Here is an 18,045-nt window from a genome sequence, read left to right on the forward strand (position 1 = left end):
CCTCCGACAGTCGCCGCCACCTCTAAGTCATCACTATTGGGTATTGACTTCCTCTCTGCAGGAGTAGCTAGGCATAAGACTTAGTCAAAAGAACAAAGGCATTTGCATATACACACCCATGGGTTATAGATGCGTTACACACAGTCATATCTTTCAAGCATTTCTTTCTTTTAATTTTGATGATTAAGGCTTACAGCGAGTGAAAACCTAAAATTCAGTATCTCAGAAAATTTGAATATTACATAAGACCAATAAAAAGGATTTTTAATACAGAAATGTTGGCTTAGTGAAAAGTCTGGCCGTGTACAGTATAGTATGCACTCAATACTTGGTTGGGGCTCCTTTTGCATGAATTATTGCATCAATGTGGCATGGAGGCGGTCAGCCTGTGGCAGTGCTGAGGTGGTATGGAAGCCTGGGTTGCTTTGATAGCAGCCTTCAGTTCGTCTCCATTGTTGGGTCTGGTGTCTCCCATCTTGGCACAAAGGTACCGTGTGGTAGGGCCCATACCCCTAAATGCTATACAAAACAATTGAGGAAAGAAAAAAGTGGGGCTTTGCAGGCCAATGGGAGGAGAAGGATCACAACCAAACCAAGATGTATAAAAAATAAATTTTATTTTACAACTTTAAAACACATGGGCAAGGAAGCACACGTTGACCAAAGAACACTGAGACAGAAATATAAAAACAGAAGACATGTAAATGAGATCACAAAGTAGAAATATTTCCCAATAAGGGAAGGCTAATAGCCTGTTTAGCTGGATGGTAAAGAGGTCTCAGATGGAGCACGGTCAATGAAGGGCCCCAGCAAGCTGACGCGTTTCGCTCAAGGCTTCCTCAGGGCCAGAGAGACCATAACAGACCGATATTTCCTTTTGTGACTCATGGGGTGTCAGACAGTAGCAGGACGCAGTAGAGAAAACAAACGCAACAGTGGAATTGGTTATCACATTTGGCACCTGTGGCTCATAGCTATTCTTTTAGTATATATGAATATATGTCCATCTCCTTACTCCATGCCGGAAAACCACTTAATATATTCAAATGGATAACATCTAATCACTCCCAGATGAGGGGGTAACTGCAGCTAGTTAACTAGAGAATCCGAAAGCCAGGTCTCTAGAGGCGGCAATTCATGTATAGAGCTAATAGTCAGTAACCGATCATACAAGGAGGAAGAAGCAATCCTTTTCAAAAATAGAGATGCCAAATAATTTAAGCCTATATGTAGTATATAGCTCACCCCAGGCAGGTGATACTTCACAACATCGCAACAACTTAAATTAGGAAAGAGGGTACGAACAGATACCAGGCTACCGGTAAGCCTTGCGTGTGTTCTGCGTTGTCACTCCTGCCAATTCTCCTCCCATTGGCCTGCAAAGCCCCACTTTTTTCTTTCCTCAATTGTTTTGTGTCTCTCATCTTCTTCTTGAAAATACCCCACAGATTCTCTATAGGGTTTTGGTCAGACGAGTTTGCTGGCCAATCAAGCACAGTGATACCATGATCACGTGACCAGGTATTGGTAGATTTGGCAGTGTGGGCGGTGCCAAGTCCTGCTGGAAAATGAAATCAGCATCTCCATAAAGCTGGTCAACAGAGGGAAGCATGGAGTGCTCTAGAATTTCCTGGTAGAGGGCTGCGCTGACTTTGGACTTGATAAAATACAGTGGACCAACGCCAGCAGATGACATGGCTCCCCAAATCATCACTGACTGTGGAAACTTCACACTGGACCTCATGCAACTTGAATTCTGTGCCTCTCCACTCTTCCTCCAGACTCTGGGACCTTGATTTCCAAATGAAATGCAACATTTTCCACAGTCAGTGATGATTTGGAGAGCCATGCCATCTGCTGGTGTTGGTCCACTGTGTTTTATCAAGTCCAAAGTCAGAACATCAGAAGCATCTTACCTGGGCTAAGGAGAAAAAGGCCTGGACTGTTGCTCAGTGGTCCAAAGTCCTCTTGTAAATTTTGAATTTCAGTTGGAAATCAAGGTCCTAGAGTCTTGGGGTAGAGTAAAGAGGCACAGAATCCAAGTTGCATGAGGTCCAGTGTGAAGTTTCCACAGTCAGTGATGATTTGGGGAGCCATGTCATCTGCTGGCGTTGGTCCACTGTGTTTTATCAAGTCCAAAGTCAGCGCAGCCCTCTACCAGGAAATTCTAGAGCACTTCATGTTTCCTTCTGCTGACCAGATTTATGGAGATGCTGGTTTCATTTTCCAGCAGGACTTGGCACCGCCCACACTGCCAAAACTACCAATACCTGGTCACATGATCATCGTATTACTGTGCTTGATTGGCCAGCAAACTCGCCTGACCTGTATAGTATTGCCCTGGCCTGACCGGTATTGTCAGCAGGAAGATGAGAGACACCAGACCCAGCCAGACAAGCTGAAGGCCGTTATCAAAGCAACCGGGGCTTTCATAACACCTCAGCAGTGGTCTTGTGTAATATTCAAATTTTCGGAGACAATGAATATAATCCTACCACTTTATAAAACTCAGGTCCGGCCACATCTGGAGTACCCTGTCCAGTTCTGGTCACCAATCCTCAGAAAGGATGTGCTGGAACTGGAAAGAGTCCAAAGAAGGGCAACTAAGCTAATTAGGGGTATGGAGGACTTAAATTATGAGGAGCGTTTACAAGCACTTGATTTGATCTCCCTAGAGAAGAGACGCCTGAGAGGGGGCATGATAGTGATTTACAAATACCTCAACGGTGATCTCAGCATAGAAAAAAAAAACGATTCAGTCGCAAGGAATGTAAGAGGACACGTGGCCATACAATGCAATTAGAGGAGAAGCCATTTAACCTCAGGCTACGCAAGGGTTTTTTTTACAGTAAGGACAATAAGATTGTGGAACTCTCTTCCACAAATGGTGGTAACTGTGGATAATATGGTTTCTTTTAAAAGACTCTTGGACGTGCATCTCCAAGATCAAAACATTCAGGGGTTTATCTGTAAGCGGATTTGGTTGCCGTGTACTAAGGTTTATTAGGGATGGGACATTGGAACCAATTGATCTGAACTATAATGGAGATTTAGATATCACATTTCTTTAGGTAAGGAGAAGCTCTATTCTCATAATTTCCTTCATTTTCTTAACTGTTGTTACATGTACCAAGCAATGAGTCAGAAGTAACAAATAATTGTAAATGTTATTGTTGAAATTGTTAACTTAAAATTCCAATAAAAATTACTTAAAAAAAAAAAAAAACATTCAGGGGTTTGGGAAATGAATACGCCCACACACACCTACACAGGTTGAACTGGATGGACTGTTGTCTTTATTCAACCTCAACTACTATGAATTTTGGGGTGTCGCCAGCTGTAAGCCATAATCATCAAAAATAAAAGAAAGAAATGCTTGAAATCTATCACTCTGTGTGTAACGCATCTATATAAAATACATGAGTTTCACTTTTTGAATTGAATTACTGAAATAAATTACCTTTTTGATGATATTCTAATTTTATGAGATGCACCTGTGTATGGGGTTATACGGGAAGACGGTGTCATGTCACGCACAGATATAATGGGGATTTACAGGAAGACTTGGGGCTTCAAAAAGATTGAATGAATTATTGTTAATATTTTTTTCACTGATCTGGTTTTAGTATGTGCAACATAACAGAAGAACAAACCACAAGACAGCAAAGTATTGAAACAGAATGTAGGTTGTAGTAATTCAGATCAAAGCAAGGTGGCACTCTCACTTATTATGACTGGACCACGCCACCAGGAAGTTATGTAAATATAGACAGGAAGTTCCGGGTCAGAGGTGAGTTGGGAGGAAGTAGAGAGGAGACATTGCTGGAACTGGCAGCAGAGGAGGTAATAAGATATTATTTTCTATTTACACCCAGTAACCCCCCATCATGTCCGTCTTCTTCCTCCATAGTCAGTGTGTTGTCCTTTATCGTCGACTGATGAACACATTTTTGCAGTACGTCATATAGTTAGGTTAAGAAGTCCTAAGAATGGAAAGAAAACATAGGGAGCCCATTCACACTAGCGCGACTTGTGAGGAGACTTGTGTGCCCTCAAGTCGCCCCAAGTCGCTTGACATTAAAAAAACAATGGTAATCAATCAGTGTCGTCTTAATTGGCACTACTGAAGTCGCTCCGACTTCTGAAAAGGGTCCTGTACTACTTTGAGGCGACTTGTGATCCGACTTGTCCCATATATTTCAATGGGAGTCACCTCCTTATCTTAATTAAAGCGACTTGTGATCCGACTTTCCATTAAAATGGTCCTGAACAAGAAAAAAAGAGCATTTTTCTTATAATTTTTAGTAGCACATGAATATGGCTTCTCTCCACCCGGCCGTTTTTCTTGCAGGCATTTATCGGGCATTTTTGGAGGCAGGCATGACTTTTTTTGGATTTAGTGTCTGGGGGGTCTAAAAAGTGTACCTGTGAAGTTTCATCTCTGTAGCATGTCCAGAACCAGAAAAAAAGATCATTTTTCTTATATTTTTTATGAGCACATGAATATGGCTTCTCTCCACCTGGCCGTTTTTTCTTGCAGGCATTTATCGGGCATTTTTGGAGGCAGGCATGACTTTTTTTGGATTTAGTGTCTGGGGGGTCTAAAAAGTGTACCTGTGAAGTTTCAGCTCTGTAGCATGTCCAGAACCCCAAAAAAATATAATTTTTCTTATAATAATTAATACAGCAGTGTGGCGGCTTCTCTACACCTTGCATTTTTTTTTGCTGGCATTTATCGGGCATTTTTTGGGCATCTTTGGAGGCAGGCATGACTTCACAGGTCATCCCCTATCCCCCATTGTAAACCACCATCTCCACTCCGGGTCCATCCAGACCTCGGATGATCACCTCGGATGATCTCCTGGATGGCAGATGTAGGGAGGTCTTCAATCTCAGACTTCCCGTATCGAGAGATATGAAATGTTATATCACCCCTGTAGAGTGCCGAAAAGTGTGAAACAGAGACCTCTCTGAATCTGATGACCGGGCACTATGACCATCGTAGCAATGGTGGATGTGGATGGTAAGTCTCATTGCTCAAGTACACGAGATGAGGACTGGGGTCAGTAAATAGGCCAGGACCAGGTCCCTCTTTTAATATCTCAGATCATGGCTCCAGCCTGGCAGAATTTGGCAGGTCCTACCAGGAAATTTGAAATGACCACCCTAGGAAAGTCTGGAAAAGAAATCTCTCTGAATCTTCTGACCGGGCACTGTTGCCATCCGAGTGGTATTGGGTCTGGATGGTGAGTCTCCTTGTCTTATGACCGGGCACTGTGACCATCAGGAAGATGGTGGGTTTAGATGGTGAGTCTCATTACTCAAATACGAGAGATGAGCACTGGGGTCAGTAAGCAGGCCAAGACCTCTTTGCAGACCTTGGATCTTCAGATCATCGAAGTGAGGGTAATAAGAAGGGATGATCCTACTCAGAACCCACATTAGCTAGCTCACCAGGTAACTATCACCCCTACTGGGTCAATCATCTGCGACCAGGGTATTCCCTGCCCTGCGGCTATATGTATTCAAGGGTGGTGAATTGTACTTTCCCACATTTTAAGTCAGCCTTTCTCAAACTTTTCAACACAGAGGAACCCTTAAAACAACTCTCCAGTCTCAGGAAACCTCTATTAAGAATTACTATATCTACAACACCTGATACATTAGTGTGATGGTCAGTGGAAAGAATGCTTCTTAAGCCTCGTACACACGCAACGATTATCGGCCGACCGATCGTCCGTCTTTTGTTCAGAGTTGTGTTTTGTTGGTTGGAATGTGCCTAGACTGCACACGAATTTTCTCGCCCAACAAAATTCTACTTCAGAAGTGATGTCATGTGTTGGTTTGCTTTCTTTGTGTTCTTTCTTCTCTGAGCATGCCCAGACTTACTCATTAGATTTTTCCCTGTCAAAATCTGTACTGACTGCACGAAAATCGGACGTGTTTTGACGGCGGACAAAAATTTTATAGCCTGCACACCAGATTTTTTTATGGCCGAAAAGTCGGAGTCGGTTGTCGGAAGCATCATACTAACAAGCCGAAAATCGGCAGATCGGTCGTCTGACGAAAATTCCCTGCCGATTTTCGACGCGTGTGTACGAGGCTTTACACTTGTGATCATTGGAAAGAATTACCCCCTTACAGAAAGCTATAAAAGATCAATGGTGTTAGTGGGAACTTATCTGAGATGCACACATTGCTCATTTGTACAAGGAATCCCTTGCAACCTCTGTAGGAAACATGGTTGAGAAACCCTGCTTTACGTCCTGGCTACAATGTTCACCAGGACAAATGGAAATGATGAATCTCCTGAACAGGACACTGACAGCAAAAAAACAAGAAACCCTTCCAGAGGTTGTAACCCTTCTCTACTCCACCTAAATCTAAACATTTTAAATCTAAAACACATTAACCACTTTACTGCTTCTCACGTTGATACTACTGCGGCAAAGTGGCTCTTGTAGGTCTGACGACGTAGACCTACGTCGGCAGACCCTCCCCCTTCTAGGCGGCACGCGCGCGCTGCCGGAGACTCGCTCCCGCTGTATTCAGTCACAGCGGGAGTCGGGCAAGGGGAGGAGCGGCGGTGATCGCCACTGCTCTTCCCCGATCATCGGGGAATCGAGTGTGGAGATCCGCCCACTTGTCAGATTGCAGGGTTCAGCATAGCATAGCTGAACCTTCGATCTGTCCTTGTGTGACATAGTCACCTCCCCCCACACACGTCAGTAAGGACCAGGCATACATTAACCCCTCCCTCTCCAATAAAATTAACCCCTTCACTGCCAGTGTCATTTTTACAGTAACAGTGCATATTTATAGCACTGATTACTGCAGTAATGTCACTGGTACCCCCAAAAATGTCAGTCAGGGGTCCGATATGTCCGCCGCAATGTCGCAGTCCCGCAAAAAAAATCGCAGATCGCCGCCATTACTCGTTAAAAAAAAAACACCAAAAAGTGACATAAATCTTTCCCTTAGTTAGTAAACACAATAACTTTTGCGAAAACCAATCAAAATACGCTTATTGCGATTTTTTTTTACCAAACATAGGTAGCAGAAAACAAATTGGCCAAAAATTTAAAAAAATTTAGATTTTTACATTTTTTTGGGGGGGGGAATTTCATATAAAAAAATGTGGAAAATATTGTTATTTTTTCAAAATTTACGCTCTTTTTTTGTTTATAGTGCAAAAAGTAAAAATCGCACAGGTGATCAAATACCACCAAAAGAAAGCTCTGTTTGTGGGAAAAAAAGGACGTCAATTTCATTTGGGTACGGCATCGCACGACCGCGCAATTGTCAGTTAAATTCGCACAGCGCCGAATCGCAAAAAGTGGCGCAGACGTAAGACAGCAAAATCCTCCGGTAGTAAAGTGGTTAAAACGCGACCAAAATGGGCAAATCAGTAAGAGTCTGGGCAGTTTATAGTGATAGCCGCAATGTTCTCTCATAACAGGTAAGCCATTGACACCCAGCAGCTGTCTCCACAGTACATCACCCATCACAGTGACTCCACCTCACTGCCTGACAAAAGAGGTAACCAGTGCCAAGAAGATTCTAGAAGTCAACTATAAGATCATTGAGCTGCTAAAAGGAGAGGTGATCGGTGCTGGGAATTCTGGGACATTATCCAGTAACAGACAAGGGATGTGTCTGGATGGTGACTGTATCATTGTGTGTGTCAGGTTCCTATAAGGTGTCAGGATGTCACTGTCTATTTCTCCATGGAGGAGTGGGAGTATATAGAAGGACACAAGGATCTCTACAAGGACGTCATGATGGAGAATCAGCCGCCCCTCACATCACCGGGTAAGAGGAGACTTTATTGTAAAGGAGAGAGCAGTACGGAGGATCCACCTAGATCCCCCATCATCTGATAAACACATAGAAACAATGTATTCAGTCAGTGTGTGTGTTTCCTACAGATGGATCCAGTAATGGGAACCCACCAGAGAGATGTCCCCGTCCTCTGTATTCCCGGGACTCCACACAGGAAGATCACACCATCCCCCACCATCATCAGGTAGGTGGGACTGAGCATGTAGTCTTAAATCATTATTGTAAGCAATGAGATGACATTCTTCTATGTAATTTGTATTTATTTAAATGCATTCTGTCATCTTTGGAGTTTAGGGTGAAGAATTAGTATACATTAAAGTTGAGATTAAAGAAGAAGAGACGTTGGTGAGTGGAGATCAGCAGTCTATGGAGGAGGGGGAGATGATTATGGAAATTAAACAGGAGGAATCTTCTCTACATATGGACACAAGTAAGTAATAAACTTTAAATGCAGAGACATTAATTTAACATTTTTATAATGTATCTCTAAGAGGTAAAATAACAGATTTCTTTTTCCTTTCCTTTAAGAAAAAAAAATAGGAAACCTTGATTGTTGACAGTAAAAATATCATCAATGTACCTACCCCACCACTCAATGATCAAAAAAATGAATAAGATAGAAATATTGTACACCATATATTATATAATTTTCTATACTTCTCTAAAAGAATATAACCTTTGTATCCATAACATTACCCAATGATTCGTCTATGCTTAGTGGTGCCGCTCCAAGCAGAGATGCACTGTCCTGCTGGTACTCAGAAATAGGGGTGCTAGCACGATCTCTATGAGTAAGCCCCCAATGGATTGGCCTAACATGTCAGGGGGCGTGGCTTGCGGAGCAGCGCTGGCTTAGGCTGCCACATACACATGTGACAACTAGGATCCGGTCTGGTGAGTGGCAATTTCAAGAACCCAATGTTTCTAACAAATGAGGAGGAGATGGTGTACGCCATATGAAAGGTCCATCTCCATTACTCAATATAACGTCATGTTCCCAACTAATGAGGAGATACCGTACACTATATGAAAGGTTAATCTCTATTCATTAATATAACGTCATGTTCCCAACAAATGAGGCGAAGAAACTGTACACCATATGAAAGGTCCATCTCCATTCCTCAATGTCACGTCATATTCCCAACAAATGAGGAGGAGATACTGTACACCATATGAAAGGTCCATCTCCATTCCTCAATATAACGTCATGTTCCCAACAAATGAGGAGGAGATACTGTACACCATATGAAAGGTCCATCTCCATTCCTCAATATAACGTCATGTTCCCAACAAATGAGGTGGAGATACTGTACACCATATGAAAGGTCCATCTCCATTCCTCAATATAACGTCATGATCCCAACAAATGAGGAGGAGATACTGTACACCATATGAAAGGTCCATCTCCATTCCTCAATATAACGTCATGATCCCAACCAATGAGGAGGAGATACTGTACACCATATGAAAGGTCCATCTCCATTCCACAATATAACGTCATGATCCCAACAAATGAGGAGGAGATACTGTACACCATATGAAAGGTCCATCTCCATTCCTCAATATAACGTCATGTTCCCAACAAATGAGGAGGAGATACTGTACACCATATGAAAGGTCCATCTCCATTCATCAAGTAAACTATGTTTAAAAATTGCTTTCCAACAGATGGACAATCATTTCCGAATAATAATGATGGACATCCTATAGCTACAGATTGCAAAGCAGAAGATAATGGCACAGCAATATATTCTCCAGGAGTAAATCCCATTACTCATCACACTCACAATTTGGCAACATCACTGAATCCCTCTAATCCCGAGTTGCATTCTGATCAATCACATACCATGACTTCAGATATCCATCACAGTGCTGACAGATCAACAGATCCATCAAATCCCAAGGTATCTCCATGCGATGAAGGAGTTCAATCAGGAAAAAACTCTTTTTCATGTTCAGTGTGTGGGAAATCATTTGCTCAAAACAGATATCTTATTAGACACCAAAAAAGCCACAGTGGTGAACGTCCTTTCTCATGTTCAGAGTGCGGGAAATGTTTTGGTGAGAAAGCAACCCTTGTTGTACACCAGAGAATTCACACGGGTGAGCGTCCCTATTCATGTTCAGAGTGCGGGAAATGTTTCACTGAGAAAAAAACACTTTGTACACACCAGAGAAGTCACACAGGTGAGCGCCCTTTTCCTTGTTTAGAGTGCGGGAAATGTTTCACCCAGAAATCACACCTTCTTATACACCAGAGGAGTCACACAGGCGAGCGGCCGTTTTGCTGTTCAGATTGTGATAAACGTTTTGCTCATAAGAGCACACTTCTCGCACACCAAAGAACACACACAGGCGATTATCCTTTTTCATGTTTAGAGTGTGGAAAATGTTTTTCCAGGAAAGAAAGCCTTTATGGACACAAAAAAATTCACACAGGTGAGCGTCCCTTTTCGTGTTCAGAGTGCGGGAAATGTTTTGCTCACAAAGGAAAACTTCTTAGACACCAAAGAATTCACACGGGCGAACATCTTTTCACGTGTTCAGAGTGTGGGAAATATTTCTTTAAGAACAGAGATCTTATTATGCATCAGAGAATTCACGCTGGTGAATGTCTTTATTCCTGCCCAGAGTGTGGGAAATGTTTTATTGAGAAAAGTGTACTTCTTGCGCACCAGAAAATTCACAAGGGTGAATATCCTTTTTCATGTTCGGATTGTGGAAAAAGTTTCACTGAGGAAGAAAAACTTCTTAGACACCAGAGAAGTCACACAGGTGAGCATCCTTTTTCTTGCTCAGAGTGCGGGAAATGTTTCACTGAGAATGCAAAACTTCGAAGACACCAAAGAACTCATACAGGCGAGCGTCCTTTTTCCTGTTCGGAGTGTGGTAAAAGCTTCACTCAGAAACAAGTACTTATTGAACACCAGAGGAGTCACACGGGTGAGCGCCCTTTCCCTTGTTTAGTGTGCGGGAAAAGTTTTACACTTAAAGGAAATCTAAATAGACATCAGAATAAGCACACCTGCTGATATTTCTAATAAGGGGCATTTATCAGGGCGTACATCCTCACAAAGTGACAGGTGCAGTCAATTGTCCATGTCTTATATTTCTTGGAGACTCCTGTCGTGAAATTTGCCTTCTTCAGTTCCAGTCTCTTTTCCTGCCAACACTGGGGTGGGGGAGGGAAGCTATCAGAGAATGTAGTGTGGATGGTGGAAGAGAGCTGTCGGAGAATGTAGTGTAGATGGTGGGGGAGAGCTGTCGGAGAATGTAGTGTGGATGGTGGAGGGGAGCTGTCGGAGAATGTAGTGTGGATGGTGGAGGGGAGCTGTCGGAGAATGTAGTGTGGATGGTGGAGGGGAGCTGTCCGAGAATGTAGTGTGGATGGTGGGAGGAGAGCTGTCGGAGAATGTAGTGTGGATGGTGGAGGAGAGCTGTCGGCGAATGTAGTGTGGATGGTGGGAGGAGAGCTGTCGGAGAATGTAGTGTGGATGGTGGAGGAGAGCTGTCGGCGAATGTAGTGTGGATGGTGGGAGGAGAGCTGTCGGAGAATGTAGTGTGGATGGTGGAGGAGAGCTGTCAGAGAATGTAGTGTGGATGATGGGAGGAGAGCTGTCGGAGAATGTAGTGTGGATGGTGGAAGAGAGCTGTCGGAGAATGTAGTGTGGATGGTGGAGGAGAGCTGTCGGAGAATGTAGTGTGGAAGGTGGGAGGAGAGCTGTCGGAGAATGTAGTGTGGATGGTGAAGGAGAGCTGTCGGAGAATGTAGTGTGGATGGTGGAGGAGAGCGGTCGGAGAATGTAGTGTGGATGGTGGGAGGAGAGCTGTCGGAGAATGTAGTGTGGATGGTGGGGGGAGAGCTGTCGGAGAATATAGTGTGGAAGGTGGGAGGAGAGCTGTCGGAGAATGTAGTGTGGATGGTGGAGGAGAGCTGTCGGAGAATGTAGTGTGGATGGTGGAGGAAAGCTGTCGGAGAATGTAGTGTGGATGGTGGAGGAGAGCTGTCTGAGAATGTAGTGTGGATGGTGGAGGAGAGCTGTCGGAGAATGTAGTGTGGATGGTGGGAGGAGAGCTGTCGGAGAATGTAGTGTGGATGGTGGAGGAGAGCTGTCGGAGAATGTAGTGTGGATGGTGGAGGAGAGCTGTCGGAGAATGTAGTGTGGATGGTGGAGGAGTGCTGTCGGAGAATGTAGTGTGGATGGTGGAGGAGAGCTGTCTGAGAATGTAGTGTGGATGGTGGAGGAGAGCTGTGGGAGAATGTAGTGTGGCTGGTGGAGGAGAGCTGTCGGAGAATGTAGTGTGGATGGTGGAGGAGAGCTGTCGGAGAATGTAGTGTGGCTGGTGGAGGAGAGCTGTCGGAGAATGTAGTGTGGATGGTGGAGGAGAGCTATCGGAGAATGTAGTGTGCATGGTGGGAGGAGAGCTGTCGGAGAATGTATTGTTGATGGTGGAGGGAGAATGCAAGGGATCGTATTGTGGATAGCAAACGGTGGAGCTGCTGAAGAACAGTTTATGGATGGATGGTGGGAGCTCCCAGAGAATTTAGTACTGACATGGGGGGAAAGAGATACAACAAAGGGGTGTAGAGAGTGTTTAGTGAAGTGGTCACTTTTGAAGGAACATAGTGCGGTGGGGATGTAGACATTGATGATAAAAGAATGTCTCCAAGAGGATTTGGTTTCTGTTGAGGGAAAAATGTGGGCACTGAGGACTTTTCTGCATTGCAGAAGAGACAGAATATGATAAGAGCTGCACATCCTTTCGTAATACAATCATTCCAACTAATATAATCTGCATATGATATCAATTTGTACATCAATTTTGAGTTTGTTTTACATTATTTAGTTTCAACAAATTGAAAAAGATTAAAGTACAAATAATATTAAGAATTGTTTTATTGCTTTATGATGTTTTTTCATGGTTTGATATCAAAGACGTATATTCTATATGTGAATTCACAATACAGAAGGTGTAAAAAGGTTCCACGCCCTATCAGTTACAATCACAAAATACTAAAGCATTTGGGTTTTGAAAGCACCAGGTATCGAATAATGACAACCACGTATACATCATTTTATTTTTACATAATATGAAAAGATTGTACATAAAACACATTATAAAAAAAGGGAAAAGGATTCTGAATCCATAGATGTACTCAAAACAAATATCCAGCCCTCTACAAGCTTAGTACAACTGTAAGTCAACTGCTCTATCCAAAAGTAGACCATGTACAGCCATGTACAGTACTATAAATACATTTTATACAAGGAAGGAGGAGACAAGGGTCATCGCTGAGCTCTACGCGTTTCCCAGGTCTAGCCGCTTCATCAGGAGCAGTACATGACAGAATCTATTCTACAATCTATAAGGGAAAAGGATTCTGAATCCTTGGGTTTAGATGTACCCAATACAAATATCCAGCCCTCTATAAGCTTATTACAGCTGTAAGTCAACAGCTCTGTGCGAAAGTGGACCATGTACAATACACTAAATAAATTTTATACAAGGAAGGAGGAGACGAGGGTCACCGATGATCTCTACACGTTTCCCAGTCCTAGCCGCTTCATCAGGAGAATCTATTCTACAATCTATAAAACAAAAAAACAGTAAGTGTATACAATACACGAACAATATAAATACAAATATACATTTCTTCTTTACCGCTCCATTTTCTTACCCAAGATACATGTGGCTATCCAGGCCATCAACCCAAGACTCACCAGAGGGAGATTTTGAATTGTTTTATTGCTATATGAAGTTTTTTAATTCTTTTGATATCAAAGAGGCATATTCTATATGTGATAATAAATAAATCCATTTTATACTGATGACGATATTAATAGCAGTAAGAAACTTATAAATTATAAAAAAAAATTCATCTGGAGATATTATCTATGATAATGGATGTAACACAAAAAAAAAAAGCACCACGAGGCGGCTGGTAAAATGTTGAAACATAACATAGACTGCCAGACATCCCAACCTGCAAAAACTCATTTCAGGGAGGTGGCAAAGTAATTTCAGGGAGGTGGCACTCCGCGCCGCCGCACCCCCCCCCCCCCACGCACACCTCTGGTTTATAGCCATTTATCCGAGTTTTAATCCAGAGCCTCTGGTTTATAGACCGGATACATCCTAAATCTAGAACCATTTATCCAACTGTGCATCCAGAGTGTCATGGTCTTACCTTCTTGCTGTTCTCCTTCGTTTGACATGTGCTGGCGGCCATCTTGGTTTCTGGGTTTCTTGTAGCCTCCCACCCTGCGGCTCCTCCTTCCCACTGGGAGGAGCTGGATGCCTAGCTCATATATATAGGAGGTCTGTGGCTTCAGTTCCCTGCTTGGTCCTCCTGTGTTCACATGCTTCTAAGACTGCTGCTGCTTCTGATTCCTGTTCCTGGCTTCGTCTGACTACCCTGCTGGTTCCTGATCCTGGCTTCGTCTGACTACCCTGCTGGTTCCTGATCCTGGCTTCGTCTGACTACCCTGCTGGTTCCTGACCCCTGGCTTCGCAAAAGACTCTGCATCAGTTTCGCCATCCGTTTGGACTTTTGCTTTACAGCTTGTTTTTCAATAAAGCTTTCTTATTTTCACTTATCTGTTGTTGTACGTCTGGTTCATTGTTCCGTGACATTAGGACCAAGCCATGAATTCTGACGGTACAGGGCCATCCTCGCTACCCACGCTGGTTGCCAGACTTGATCAGCAGGATCACCTGTTGGGTCGGTTCGCCGTGGCATTGCAAACCCTGCTTGAACGCACGGTACCACAGGCCATGAATTCTGACGGTACAGGGCCATCCTCGCTACCCACGCTGGTTGCCAGACTTGATCAGCAGGATCACCTGTTGGGTCAGTTCGCCGTGGAGTTGCAAACCCTGCTTGAACGCACGGTTCATTTCGCTCCCGTTGCCGATGGGTCGTTTGTCGCTCCTGGGCCCGCTCCTACTGCCGCTCCGGTTGTTGCGCCAGAGTCTACCCCGACACCTGTTGTTGCGCCTGCGGTGTTTCGGGGTATGTCCGGTTCTGCCCCCCTTCCACAGCGCTTTGGGGGAGAGCCAACTCAGTGCCGAGGTTTCCTTAACCAGGTGGGCATTTATTTCGAGTTGCTGCCACATGCCTTTCCTACTGAGAGATCAAAGGTGGGCTTCTTAATCTCGCTGCTCTCGGACAAGGCCTTGGCCTGGGCCAGCCCTTTATGGGAGAACAACAATCCGGTGGTTGCCGAGTTTTCCGGTTTTGTTGCTTCTCTTCGGAAGGTATTCGATGTGCCGGCTCGTGCTGCCCCTGCTGCGAAGCTCCTTATGTCCATCAGACAGGGTTCACGATCCGTAGCTGAATACGCCATTGAGTTTCGTACCCTGGCAGCAGAGGTGGGCTGGAATAATGAGGCTCTGGTCGCTGCTTTCTCTCATGGTCTCTCGGATGCCTTGAAGGATGAGGTTGCAGCTAAGGACCTACCAGTGGAGCTCGAGTCTCTTATTTCTTTCCTGATTTTGATTGACACCAGACTCAGGGAGAGACCTTCCTTTAAGGAGAGTCTGCGGAGGCCTCCTAACAGATTGGCGCCTACCTTTGTTGTCCCACCCGTGCCTCCCTCTCCTCCCACGCCTCCTGGGGATGACTTGTCTGGGGGTGAACCCATGCAGCTGGGGTTTGCTCGCCTGTCCGAGGGGGAGAGGGTACTCCGGAGACGCGAGGGCCGATGCATGTACTGTGGTCTCGGTGGGCATTTTCGGTTGGCATGTCCGAACCGTCCGGGAAACGCTCGCACCTGAGATCCTGTCGGGGGCAGATCTTGGGTGGAGTCTCCTCGTCCCCGGTTTCCCGTGTTGACAAACCACTGATCACTGTTGTCCTCTCCTGGGTCGGGGGCTCGGTGACGACCCAGGCGTTGGTGGACTCTGGTGCTGGTGGTTTGTTCATTGATAGTGTGTTCGCTGCCGCCAATTCCATTCCTCTGCAGGCTCGAGGTTCTCCTCTGGCTCTTGAGGCGATAGACGGCAGACCCCTTCTGCCGCCACACGTGACTCATGAGACCCTTCCAGTGGGGTTAGCCATTGGTGCCGTCCACAGAGAGTCGGTCTGCTTCCAGGTTATTTTGTCTCCACACTACTCAGTGGTCTTGGGGTACCCCTGGCTCCAGAAGCATAATCCGATTTTCGATTGGAGATCGGCCGAGATCCTCTCGTGGTCACCGCAGTGTGGGGCTAGTTGCATCCATGGGCCTGTCCAGTTGCTGTGTACTTCCTCGGACTCTCTGTTGCCCCCTGAATACGAGGAGTACCGGGATGTATTCGATAAGGTGCGCGCGGTTGTCCTACCTCCGCACCGCCCATACGATTGTGCCATCGAGTTACAATCTGGTGCCGTTCCTCCTCGTGGCAAAGTCTATCCACTGTCGGTAGCGGAGAATGAGGCCATGGAGGAGTACGTGAGGGAGGCGCTTTCACGCGGACACATTCGCAAATCCTCGTCCCCGGCAGGGGCTGGATTTTTCTTTGTGAAAAAGAAGGGCGGTGAGTTGAGGCCTTGCATCGATTACAGGGGTCTCAATCGCATCACGATCAAGAACGCTTACCCGATACCCTTGATTTCCGAGCTGTTCGATCGCCTTAAAGGGGCCACGGTCTTTACCAAACTCGACCTGAGGGCGGCATATAACCTCGTAAGGATCAAGGCGGGCGATGAGTGGAAGACCGCGTTTAACACCAGGACCGGTCATTATGAATCCTTGGTTATGCCCTTTGGGCTGTGCAATGCGCCCGCAGTCTTTCAGGAATTCATCAACGATGTTTTCCGTGACCTGTTGCAGCAGTGTGTGGTGGTCTATTTGGATGACATCTTGGTATATTCTGAGTCCATGGAGACCCACATTCTGGATGTCAAACGAGTGTTGCAACGGTTACGAGAGAACAAGCTGTTCGGTAAGCTTGAGAAATGCGAATTTCACCGATCCCAGGTAACCTTCTTAGGTTACATCATTTCCGCTGAGGGGTTCTCCATGGATCCTGAGAAGGTTTCGGCTGTCTTACAGTGGCCCCAGCCCAGTGGTCTTCGCTCCCTGCAGCGCTTTTTGGGCTTCGCCAATTATTATCGGAAGTTCATCAGGGACTTTTCCATGCTAGCCAAGCCTCTCACGGATCTGACCAGGAAGGGCAGTAATTCCCAGGTCTGGCCGCCCGAGGCCATCCGAGCTTTTGAGGCTCTAAAGTCCGCCTTTGTGTCAGCTCCGATTCTGTCGCATCCCAACCCTGGGTTGCCCTTTGTCCTCGAGGTGGACGCGTCTGAGATGGGAGTAGGCGCCCTTCTTTCTCAGCGTAGAACACCAGAAGGTCCTCTGCTTCCTTGTGGGTTTTACTCCCGGAAACTGTCTTCCGCGGAGTGCAACTACCAGATTGGTGACAGGGAGTTATTGGCCATCATGCAGGCTCTTAAAGAATGGAGGCACTTGCTCGAGGGTTCGGTGGTTCCGGTCCTCATCCTGACGGACCACAAGAATCTGACCTACCTCTCTGAGGCCAAGAGATTGACACCACGTCAGGCCAGATGGGCCCTGTTCTTGTCACGTTTTAATTACGTGGTCTCCTACCTACCCGGTTCCAAGAACATCAGGGCGGATGCCTTATCACGGCAGTACTCCGACCTGTCCAGGGAGGAGTCAATTCCGACTTCGGTCATACCTCCGAATCAGATCCTGGCCGCCATTCGCACCAGCCTGACCTCTCCCCTGGGTGAGCAGATTTTGGCGGCTCAATCTGGTGCTCCCTCTGGGAGACCCAACGGCAGATGTTTTGTGCCTGAGGAGTTGCGCACTCGGTTGTTGCGAACCTACCATAACTCCAAGACCGCGGGGCATCCTGGAAAGAATCAGCTGTCCTGGGCTGTTTCACGTCTGTTCTGGTGGCCTTCCCTACGTTCCGACATCGCCGCATATGTAGCGGCATGCTCCGTTTGTGCCCAGAGTAAGTCTCCTCGGCACCTTCCGTTGGGCCTTCTGCAACCTTTAGCCACCGGGGAGCGCCCATGGTCACACCTGGGGATGGATTTCATTGTGGACCTCCCTGCATCCCGAGGCCATACGGTCATTCTCATGATTGTGGATCGGTTTTCCAAAATGTGCCACTGTGTTCCTCTCAAGAAGTTACCCTCTGCACAGGAGTTGGCCACGATTTTTGCCAGGGAGGTCTTCCGGTTGCACG

At 45.7% G+C, this 18,045-nt stretch overlaps 2 protein-coding genes across 3 annotated transcripts in view; both read left to right on the forward strand.

Moving 5' to 3' along the window:
* LOC309564402 (uncharacterized protein) overlaps positions 1-18,045 on the forward strand; it is an 880,901-nt gene that overhangs the window by 447,129 nt on the left and 415,727 nt on the right.
* LOC309562906 (oocyte zinc finger protein XlCOF29-like) overlaps positions 1-18,045 on the forward strand; it is a 99,034-nt gene that overhangs the window by 39,113 nt on the left and 41,876 nt on the right. Inside the window, exon 1 of one of the 2 annotated variants that reach the window (XM_082267227.1) lies at positions 7,582-7,602. The exons of the other annotated variant lie outside the window; for it this stretch is intronic. The gene's annotated coding sequence lies outside the window, so the exon portion shown is untranslated. Of the gene's footprint in view, positions 1-7,581; positions 7,603-18,045 lie in introns of those variants that run through there. 2 annotated transcript variants of the gene reach the window in all.

Source organism: Pelophylax lessonae, assembly GCF_965119305.1.
Source record: "Pelophylax lessonae genome assembly, chromosome: 9".
NCBI lineage: Eukaryota > Metazoa > Chordata > Amphibia > Anura > Ranidae > Pelophylax > Pelophylax lessonae.